Raw genomic sequence first — 11,939 nt, forward strand, 5'->3', positions numbered from 1 at the left:
ATTTTGCAACAAGAATGAATATGCTAGGCATCAATACAATAGAAACCAATCATGGCTCTGATACCACTGTTGGGTTTTGGCCATAAGAACATCCTATGTGCTCGTGCAAACCCTAATGCTTGGATCTAGGTTTCTCTATTGTACATGCAATTCATCCAAGACTTTAAACCCTAGATCTAGCATACAATTAATCAAATTAACTTATGAATGGGGTTTAGATCTTACCTTGATTGTTATGTAGCAATAACAATCTCAAATCCTAATATGGAGTCCATTAGCTCAATATTCAACTATCATACAATTGACAGTTCTAGTCCCTTAAGTTTAATTAATGTCTTTTAGCCACAAAGTTAATTCTTATTAATTCTTGACTAATATTAATTAAACAATATGATTTCTCGTTTAATATATTATTCTCATAATATATTAATAAATCATAATTAATCCTCTCTCTCCATAATTCATCCTATCAAGTTGCTTTGGTGAAGGCAACCCAAAAGGACCATGCACCATCGGGTCAAGTACATACCAAAATAGTTATGGACTTAGACACCAATCCAACAGTCTCCCACTTGGATAAGTCTAATAACTATTCTGCATATGACTTCAGATCCTGATCTGCAATCGTAGCTTTCAAAAGCCGCTGTCAACTCTGATCTTATCAGATACGCGTGTCCTTTAGATAAGTGATCATATATTCCTCCATTCAAGATATCGTATAGATATAAGACATGAATTCTAATCATTCTCTCTATACTATTTCCCGACTTCCGATTTACGACGACTGACAACAGACTACAATTGATCACATCAAATTAGTCCCGACTTGGCCAAGCGCTTAGGTGCCATCACTAAATCATGAAGGGGCCCAAAGATATCGCTTTTATCCTACTTTGGATAAAAGGAACGGATAAATTTTGACTCAATGCTCGCTTGTACTCACTCACCGAATCACACACAACAATATGTTTTATAACACCAAGTTACTGGTGCATTTACATATTATCAATGTGCAACCGACTCACAAGATACAACTCACACATATCGGTTTCAAGAATATAAGATGTTATCGTCTCACCAATCACTAGGGATAAAATCCATGAAGTGATCCAAGTGAGCGTGGGATTAATCCAATACCCAAATCATATTCATAAGCACTCATGAACGTTGCAGCAAACATTTGCTTATGTCTAATACTCTTTAGACAATCCACACACCAATTCACGACAGTCTTCATTCATATCTACTTCCAACATATGAACGAATGTGGCCCGTTCGAATAATTTGACTATTCTGAACCAATTAAATTATTCAGGAAGTCAAAACATGCAAAGTGAAACACAAGAATAATACTAATCCCATATGGCCTCAAACCTTTGAGTATAAATAAAACACCTTTTATTTATCACAATATCGATTACTCATTATTTGTTGTTTCGGGTAATCAACTTCTTACTTGAATTATTACAACACTTGTCCCATGCTCTTAGCATGCACACAATGTTTACCTATGGTTCTTAATTTGTGAAATAGATCAAATGAACACATTTCCAATCACACTCATTTCACAACTCCCAATCCCTATCATAATTGTAAGAATATCAAATTCTTGCTACTTATAGAATATGCTAGATTCTAACATTTTATGCAATGATCCTTTCGTAATGTCATAGCACAAAATCACAATGACTATTGCCAATGAAATTACAAAGTCCTCTATCGGAGATTGTTAGAAGACAATTTCTTATATGTGATGTCTCTCACTCAAGGTACATTCCTTTGAACATCCTTTTGCATAAAAGTTTCTAATCTAGACATTGATTCTCAATTTCCAACTCCCAATATGGAAACATTTCCATATTTTCCATATGACAACTCATTCTTAATAGAATCTTATCTATTCATAATAATGTCGACAAGGTCCATCCAATACTATACTTCCAACTACTCACAAGCGACCAATCCTCGGCAAACTTTGGATCGTCCTTTGATAGTTGTCTAATTATCTTAGTCAAAACCGATTCTTGTCTAAATGCGCCAGACATTTGGAAAATTTTAGAATGGTCAAATACTATAGCATTTGCAATCAATCCTATACCCGAAGCGTATGGGACACGATGCATAATGTCTTACATAAAGATACGATACTTTATCAATCTTTTTCCATAATATTTTATGTGTCACGTTCTCACAATTCGAACTATGAAGAGGGATGCCAGAATCATAATCGAAATTTGAGAACGCACTATGTATCCTTGACTAAATTTATTAACATTCCACAACCTAATCCTTTATATTTGAAATGAAGCATAATATTCTCTCCCTTAATTATAGCAAAACAACTATTAAACCATTACAACTTTGCAAAGTGTAACTCTTGTTTTCTATAATTAATATTGCTAACTTGCAATATGATATTGCTATATTTATACCTATTTTTAGGCAATATTTAAGTACATTTTTATTAATAAGTTGGTAATTTGTTTAGAATAATGGTACTTATGAGCTTAAATGTTATTTACAGCCAAAATGAAGACATTTTGAAGAAAATGGACTAAAAGCGTTAAAGAAAGAAACTTTGGGATGTAAAAGATTAAAAGAGAAGAAAATCTGGAAAAAGATTATTCACAATGTGAGACTTAAAGGATTCACGACATGAAGAGTTGGTTCTAGAAGATATGTACGCGGGTGAAGGAATCCTTGACGGGCACGGTTATCTACAACTCACGATGTGAATATCTTATTCTTCACGACGTGAATTTATGGATATCAGAAACTATATAAATCCTTGACCATTACGAATAGAGGCAACTTTTTGGCTGAAGAAAGGAGTTCCAGAAGGTGATTTTGAGTGGAAGAAAGGTTCTGGAAAAAGGTTTTCAACACCAAAAAGAGTAAAGGTCTATATTTTAGTTAATTAAGAACATGTTTTCTATCACTTCAATTTGTGTTAGTTTGTTAGTTGCTATGATGAGCAACTGAATCTAGCTACTCTTATTTAGCTAGATGAAGCTTCTAACTTATGAATAGCTCAATTTTTATGGATTTATTTAGTTGGTAAAATTACTTGTGTTTGATTTGTATAACCTAGCATGCTTATGTTTGTTTCTCTAATTGCTTGATTGCATGTTCTGTGTAGTTTAGTGACCATTAACTGCATGAACTTGTTTACCTAATGATTTAGTGAACATTGAATTGTTAGAGCTAGGATTGACCAATCTTAGTTAGTAATTAGGGTAAATAAGCTTAGTTGTGCTAGAGAACGTGTATTGTGACTATAATTGCGTTTATATAACAAATCTTACATAGCATATTTACATTCATAATTACTTTTGTGTTTAATTGTGTGTGAACATACATGGTTTGACATGAATTAGTTAATTATTGGTAAAGTTAGAACTAAATTACTAATACAACTAAAACCAACTTGATAATCCATAATTATTAGCTAGCCATAAGGAAGAAGTGGATTCAAACTAGACAAGAGTGTGTTTTTACTTATCGAATTTGATGTAAGTTCGTCTGATCTTGTAAAATCAGATAAACCCCCTTTTAAACTTGTTAATAATTAGGTTAATTTAATAGTAAGTAAATTAATTAGTAACACCGTTCCCTGTGATCGACACCCGACTTACCCAAGCTATATTGTAATCTGACTAGGTACACTGCCTATAAGTGCATAGTTAGTTTAAGTTTGTTAGGTTATAAATATTAAAATTAGTGGGTACTTTCATGCACATCAAGTTTTTGGCGCCGTTGCCGGGGAACGGCTTAGATTATTAGTTTCTTTGGTTGCATTAGATTAATCGACCCCTTTTTGTGGAATAAAATCTGCAAAAAGTTAATTAGTTATTTATTTGTTATTTTAGCTTTATTGGTTAGCATATAACAAAAATTTTGTTTTCTATTTCTGTCACAAAATTCACGACGTGAGTTTTAATAAACTCACAACGTGAAAGCTGCAATTTCAGTTTTTAGTATTTTCTTATTTTAGTTCAGTTTTACGTTTTTAGTTTAGCAAGTTGCAGGAGTTCATGACCAGAGGCTCAAACACACCCTTGGTGCCACCAATTGAAGATCCCGAGTCTATAATTCATAAGAAAAAGACGCCCTTACAAGAATTAAAGTCAACTTTTTCAAGGAAGTCGGGAAAGAAGACAGGAGAGTCAAGTTCATCCGCGAGGCACAAGAGCAATTTTGAGCACTTGGATCAAACACCTGTCCAAACGGAGTCCGAATACGATACCGAGCCGGAATTTCAAGAACATACGAGCGAACCCGAGAACGAGCCAAGGAACGAGATGGAAGCAATTGAAGAGATGTCCATGAGAGCTTACAAGAAGTGGATCCGAGAAGATATGGGTCCCGGTTTAGTCCAACCCGCAATACCTGCCACTGCCACATTCGAGTTGAAGGGGCACATCTTGACTGCACTAAAGGATATCCCATTTTTTGGGAAAGATCATGAGGATGATTTTAAGCATCTAGATGAAGTCAACGACATTGCGGATTACTTCAATGTCCCAAATGTCAACAGAAACACCGTCTTGCTTAGGATGCTTCCCATCACTTTCAAAGGAGCTGCTAAGGAGTGGTTAAAATCACTTCCACCGGGTACAATTACCACTTGGGCTCAAATGCGTGAGTAATTCCTGGACCAGTTTTGCCCACCATCCAAGATAGGCAAACTCAAGAAGGCAATAGCCAACTTTGAGAAACAGCCGGGGGAGTCATTATACGAAGCATGGGAGCAGTACAAGGGCTTGCTCATAAATTGCCCTCAGCATGATCTAAATGTGAAACAAGAGATGTCGATCTTCTATGATGGGGTCAACATTATGACGAGACAACTCCTTGACTCTCAAGGACTTTTGACAAAGAAAAATCCAAGGGAGGTTAAGGAGCTGATTGAAGAATTCGTGAAGCACTCTCGCGAATACCACAACCCTAGGCAAGATGGAATCAAAAGCAGTGGAGGGGCCCAAACTGAAGAAATAGCAGCTGTGATGGCTATGCTGAATAATTTGGATTGAAGGATAACACAAATGGACCAGTCAATACATGCCATAAGAGTGGGTTGCGAGAGATGTAGTGGTCCACACTTGACCAAGGACTGCAATTTAGATGAGTTTGGGAACAGAAAAGCTCAAGTGTGCTATTCAAGTGGGGATAAGTTTGATGAGGACTGGAGGAAACCGAAGAAGGAGTGGCTGCCATATGAAGAGTATAAGAAGCAAAAAGAAGAGAAGTATAGACAGACAGGTCGAGGCTTCTATCAAAAGGAGCAGCCACCAGCCGAGAAGAAACCCGATTTAGAGACTATGTTGATGAAGTTTATGGAAGCTTCATAAAAGAGACACGAAGCCACTGATTCTGCTATTATGGAACAGCAAACCTTAATAAAGAATCAGCAAGCTACCATCCATAACCTTGAAGTACAATTTGGTCAACTAGCCACTCTAGTTCATGAGAAGTTATCCCCGAAAAATACCGAAACGAAGACCCAATCTCATGTAATGGCCATAGACACCAAAGAAGAAGCCATCTCTGAGTTCCTGGAGGCATTGGAAGAAGAACCACAGAAGCCCGATCCATAGCTGAAGAAGACCAAGCTCGAAAATCATGAAACTGCTGAACTCCAGAATTCATGACGTGAACCATGTAAGTTCACGACGTGGGCCCGTCATGAACAGAAAATTTTTGTAATTGGTTCAGTTTATCAGCCGCCTTTGCCTTTTCCTTTCCAAGCTACCCTTAGTCCACTGGAAAGAGAGCATAGAGAGTTTGTCAAGCATGTAAAGGGGATCCCGATTAATACTCCCTTTGTCGAGTCCTTATCCAAAATTCCCGAGCATCAAAAATTACTGCAAGATTTGATAGACACTCGTAAGGAATTAAAGAAGCATTCTAAGGTAGTTCTAAGTGAACAAAGCTCAAAAGCTATGTTGGGAGAGACACTGAAGAAGATGGGAGATCCTGGACGCCTCACTCTTCCGTGTGAATTTGGCAACAAAATGAAGGTTAATGCTTTAGCCGATTCTGGGGCTAGCATTAATTTGATGCCTTTTTCATTTTATCAAAAAATTGGAAATTCAGAAGATAAAGGCTACAAAAATGACGATTCACATGGCGAACCGTTCAGTGACACAACCCCGGGGCATAGTGGAGGATATTTTAGTGAAAATTGAAAGATTTGTTTTTCCAATAGATTTTGTAGTTTTGGATATGAAGGAAGATCCCGATGTTCCAATTATCCATGGTCGTCCATTGCTTAACACTTCTGGGGTTTTGGTTGATATTCGCGAGTATAAGCTCACCTTGAGGGTTGGTGATGAAAAAGAAGTTTTTGGGATAAAAGATGGCTTTCCAAAGGAACATGTTCAAGAAGAGGTGTTCACAATCAATGAAGATAATGAACTTGAAGATCTGGAAAAGCTTATGGAAGAAGAGATCAAGGCAGTTCATCAAGTCAAAAGAACAAAACCAAGAGCATCTGTTCCATTTTTGGTTGAAGTCATAGCTTACAAGAGTCCACCTTCTTGGGTGAGCAAAGAGGATGAGGAGATGACAAGTGATGAAGAGGAGGTCACTTCAAGAGTGACAAAGCCGGTGGTGAAAGAGGAGGAGGATGCTATGAAGTGCAAGGAAGAAACTAAAGGGACCAAACGCAAGCTTGAAGAAGAGGTGAAAGTTAAAAAAGAGAATTCAAAGAAGGCATACAAAAGGCGAGTTCAAGCTTACAAGAGGCGATTCAAGGAACAAAAGATCCTAGTGGTGGATTCTTCCGAGGACTCAACGTAGGAGGCATGGAGTCCAGCTCAAGACTCCAAGAAAAAGAAGCGCTTCTCGGGAGGCAACCCGAGTTTGGTTTGCAAAATTTTTCTTTTTCTATTTGCATTTTAGTTTTAAAAAACTTAGATCATGTCATCCAACTGTATTAGAACATAATTAAGCACTGACTGTAGGGACCTTAAAATGGAAGTAGTAATAATTGAGAACTTAGTTTAAAGTCAAAATTGATTTTTCTCTTCCAGACTTTATTCACGACGTGAATTGTTAGCAATTCACGACGTGAATTGTGAATGAACCGGACAAATAATCCATGATATGGTTTAGCCCATTAGACTAGCAAGCCCAAGATCAGTCTGTGAGTACATGACCCAAACTTAAGCCCAGACACTATTCACGACGTGAATCATTAAGAATTCACGATGTGAATTTTTGAAAACATGGGACCATAGAATAAATCCCTAGAAACCAGTAAACCCTTCATTTCTCTATTCTTCACAAAGTGGAAACGGAAATTGGTCCCCCCTTGGTCCCCATTGCTGCGATTTTAGCCGACAAATCCACACATTTTCTTTGTGCTTACATACTACTTCAATCAAAAGGTAACAATTTCTAATTATTAACCTTCATTTATCTTTAATAGTTGAAATTAGGGCAAGGGTTTGTTCTTATGTTAAATTGTATGAAATAGCTCTAAGATTCGTAAATTACCTTTGGAATGTAGTTGATAAATGGTTGAAAATGCTATAGGAGTAAACCCCAAGCACTATCATGGTCGATTCATACAGAATCCATAATGCATTTTCGAACCTGTTTACGAATTCGACGTGAATTCTTAAAAACTCACGACGTGAATCCTGAACTGAGGATTTTCGTTGTTTCCTTTATGTCTAATTTGTGGATTATTATTTTGGCTGTGGTTTTTTCTTGTTTTTGCAGGAATGGCTCCAAAAAGAGAGGTTCCAGCTGGGGTTGCGGGTTTGCACCCGTTTTACAATTTTCCCGCAACAATGCCCCACGATGTCTTGACCCGTTGGAACAACAGATTGGGGTGGCTCTACAACAGAGCAATTGCAATTGCTCCAACAGTCAATTGGACACGGTTGAGGGAAGTAGGGCCCGTAGACCGGGTGGGCCCGTTTTTGACAAAGATATTTATCGGAGATGGGTATTCGTTTACCTGTTCTGGTTGGCAGAATCTGTTCCGGGTACAAGAGCGGGTCTACAAGGAATTTTGTGTTGAGTTTTTTGCAACGGTGACATTTCAGGAAATTGTTCAAGATCCACATTGGCCACATGCATTGGTATTTCGTTTGGGGGGTGAGTACCGGGAGTGCAGCCTAGTTGAATTTGCTTGGAGAGTCGGACTATATGATCGACAGGAGGCTATGACTCCCGAGTTTGGCATGTTTTTGAGTGGGGCTGCTAGAGGATATGCGGAGGGTGTCATGGGGTATTCTTTCTGGCATAATATTGCCTCCGGAATGTTTAATTCTGGAGTATCTCCCGAGAGCAGTATTCGGTCCCCAATCCATCGCTTACTCCACCGGTTCATCACCTTTTCCATCAACCATAAGAGGCATGGAGACAAAGTGACTAAACAGAACTTATTCTTCTTATGGTGCATCTTACAGCCTGGTGTCTGTTGCAACATCCCATATTTTCTAGCCCGTTTTCTGGTCGGGTCTGCCGCGAGTTCGCGCCCTGGGAGCCCCATTTGTGGAGGGCATTTTGTTACCTGTTTGGCCCGCTCTTATCATTTGGTTGTTCCTGATATTACTATATCCATGACGTGTGTGGACGAGCATGACTTTGGTATGAGATATTTGGAAACTATGCGAGTGGTCAGAAATTTTGGGTCGCATTGAGGCATAGTACCATCAGATGGTGAGGGTGATGATGAGGATGATCAGCCGGCTGACCAACCTGCACCAGAGCCGAGACCGAGGCGCAGGAACGTGAGAGGAAGGGGAGACCGCGGGCAGCTAATACACCCACTTGCTTCCATGGTTAGTACGCCTTTTGGGAGTGATATGGCTGGTTACTTTGACCAGTTATCGTTGAGTGTGAATTGGATAAGTGGCACTATGGAGAATGTTGTCCAGCATCTTGGGGTGGAGCAGCCGCCTCATTTAGGGTATCATTACCCGATTTTCCCATGATGGTCGAAGTATGGTGGACGCGGAGGTGATGGAGCTGGAACCAATGGAGCACATGATGATGAGGAGGATGATTGATCGTTATTTATTTTGTTTGATTTGTTTTTAGTTTGTTTTTATGGGATTGTAAGAACTACTTTGAATATTATGTTACTTTTATTCTTCGTTGTTGGTTGTTTCTCAGAAATTGCTAGGAGCACCTAGAGAGGATAGCGAGTTATGAATGCGTACGTTTTTAGCCGGGAGTGTTAAAAGCCGAGAGTCGAGACCTATATTTTCAAAATAAGTGTGGGGTGAGTCAAGAGAGTGGAGAGTCAGCGAAAGAGTCGAAAACTGATGAATTTAGAAGAGTCTTAATACATTAAGACATTAGAAGAAGAATTGGCAACGTTTTTCTGACTGCCCAGTTTTCACGACGTGAACTTTTATTATTCACGTCGTGAGTCAGTTATCAGGAGGTTCTCAGAATACGCGTAGTTACGAGTTCATGTCGTGAATTGTCTCAAACTCACGTCGTGAATATGAGATTTTTACAATTTCAAGGCCCTTGACATTTTAGTCTTCTATCGGTTGATGCTATTCTTCTTGTCATTATTCTCACGATTATTTTGGCTCATTTTTACCACCATACAATGTGGCGTATGCTTTCCCACATTGGTCGTTCTACTTTTGGAGATTTATACCACATTTGAAGATGATCGAAGGCTCGATTTCATGTTTTGCCGGTACATTCCTTATTTCGCAAGTTCCAGATCCAAGTTTCAATTTCTCAAGAGTCCATATTCAAGAAGCACGTTTTCCACACTTTTGGAGATGTTTACGCCACTATCCCAGGGGAGCCTGTTCCTTTTTCTCCCTTTTCTTTAATTTTGATTTATTTTATGCATACAATGAGGGCATTGTATGAAATAAGTGTGGGGTAGGGGTAGAAAAAGTAAATTGCTAGATAATGATAGAATTTGATAGTAAAAATTGAAATTTTGAAAATTGAAATTGAAATAATTGAATCTAGTAATAATAATTTGAACTGTAGTTGCTAGTGTTATATGGGATGATCCGATAAAAGTTCAAATGTTTAGTTGAGTCAATATACGTTATAGTGCATTTGTAGCCTCCCTTATTTTAGTGAAATCATGGAACAAAAACATAACCTCGCTTGGTTTGAGGGATGCAATATGTTTAGCAGCCTAAACCTGAAATGTATCCAGGAAAATTATTATCATTATCCAATAAAGGTTAAGGTTGAGCGTGTCTGCTTAAGCATGTAAGTTTTGAGTGAAAAAAGTTAGGTACATGTAAAAAAAAAAAAGAAAATAAAAAAATAGAGAATTGCAAGAAAAATTTGAAGAATTTTGGAGCAATTAAAGTGAAGATCAAAAGATCAAAATTCCAAAAAGTTGAAGATACCAGAAATCAAATCAAATAAGGTGGTGAATTCAAAGAAATCAATGATCAAATTATCAAGGAAGTGAAGAATTCCAAAAGAGCTCCATAGTGGTATCATAGATTGTAATTCTAGATTATGTATGCTTAGGTTGCTCAACTCAAAATACCTTGAGGATAAGGAGGTTTTCTGCGGATGGGTTCGGAGGGTTGCATAAAATGAGCATTGTTCAGAAAAAGTGGGCGAGTGATTATGAAGATTGTGAGTATTTAAAGTATGGGGGGTACTTTAGGAAAATTTTAGACACAAATGCATGCGTTGAGGTCTTGGCATAATGGCTGAGCTGGAGTCGGATTGTTCTATGTGATGTTAGTAATTAAGGGTTAAGTTTAAATTTGCTTGAGGGCAAGCAAAGCCTAAGTGTGGGGTATTTTGATATTGTTATATTTATACCTATTTTTAGGCAATATTTAAGTACATTTTTATTAATAAGTTGGTAATTTGTTTAGAATAATGGTACTTATGAGCTTAAATGTTATTTACAGCCAAAATGAAGACATTTTGAAGAAAAGGGACTAAAAGCGTTAAAGAAAGAAACTTTGGGAAGTAAAAGATTAAAAGAGAAGAAAATCTGGAAAAAGATTATTCACAATGTGAGACTTAAAGGATTCACGACATGAAGAGTTGGTTCTAGAAGATATGTACGCGGGTGAAGGAATCCTTGACGGGCACGGTTATCTACAACTCACGATGTGAATATCTTATTCTTCACGACGTGAATTTATGGATATCAGAAACTATATAAATCCTTGACCATTACGAATAGAGGCAACTTTTTGGCTGAAGAAAGGAGTTCCAGAAGGCGATTTTGAGCGGAAGAAAGGTTCTGGAAAAAGGTTTTCAACACCAGAAATAGTAAAGGTCTATATTTTAGTTAATTAAGAACATGTTTTCTATCACTTCAATTTGTGTTAGTTTGTTAGTTGCTATGATGAGCAGCTGAATCTAGCTACTCTTGTTTAGCTAGATGAAGCTTCTAACTTATGAATAGCTCAATTTTTATGGATTTATTTAGTTGGTAAAATTGCTTGTGTTTGATTTGTCTAACCTACCATGCTTATGTTTGTTTCTCTAATTGCTTGATTGCATGTTCTGTGTAGCTTATTGACCATTAACTGCATGAACTTGTTTACCTAATGATTTAGTGAACATTGAATTGTTAGAGCTAGGATTGACCAATCTTAGTTAGTAATTAGGGTAAATAAGCTTAGTTGTGCTAGAGAACGTGTATTGTGACTATAATTGCGTTTATATAACAAATCTTACATAGCATATTTACATTCATAATTACTTTTGTGTTTAATTGTGTGTGAACATACATGGTTTGACATGAATTAGTTAATTATTGGTAAAGTTAGAACTAAATTACTAATACAACTAAAACCAACTTGATAATCCATAATTATTAGCTAGCCATAAGGAAGAAGTGGATTCAAACTAGACAATAGTGTGTTTTTACTTATCGAATTTGATTTAAGTTCGTCTGATCTTGTAAAATTAGATAAAACCCCTTTTAAACTTGTTAATAATTAGGTTAATTTAATAGT

The 11,939-nt window shown here is 37.3% G+C and overlaps 1 non-coding gene across 1 annotated transcript; it reads right to left on the reverse strand.

Annotated features, from left to right (window-relative positions):
* Nucleotides 1–4,685: 4,685 nt before the first annotated feature.
* On the reverse strand, nt 4,686–4,792 carry LOC111887130 (small nucleolar RNA R71). Its single transcript, XR_002848691.1, has one exon. It is a non-coding gene; the product is annotated as a small nucleolar RNA R71 (small nucleolar RNA).
* Between the last annotated feature and the right edge of the window lie 7,147 nt (nt 4,793–11,939).

Source organism: Lactuca sativa, chromosome 6 (assembly GCF_002870075.4).
Source record: "Lactuca sativa cultivar Salinas chromosome 6, Lsat_Salinas_v11, whole genome shotgun sequence".
NCBI lineage: Eukaryota > Viridiplantae > Streptophyta > Magnoliopsida > Asterales > Asteraceae > Lactuca > Lactuca sativa.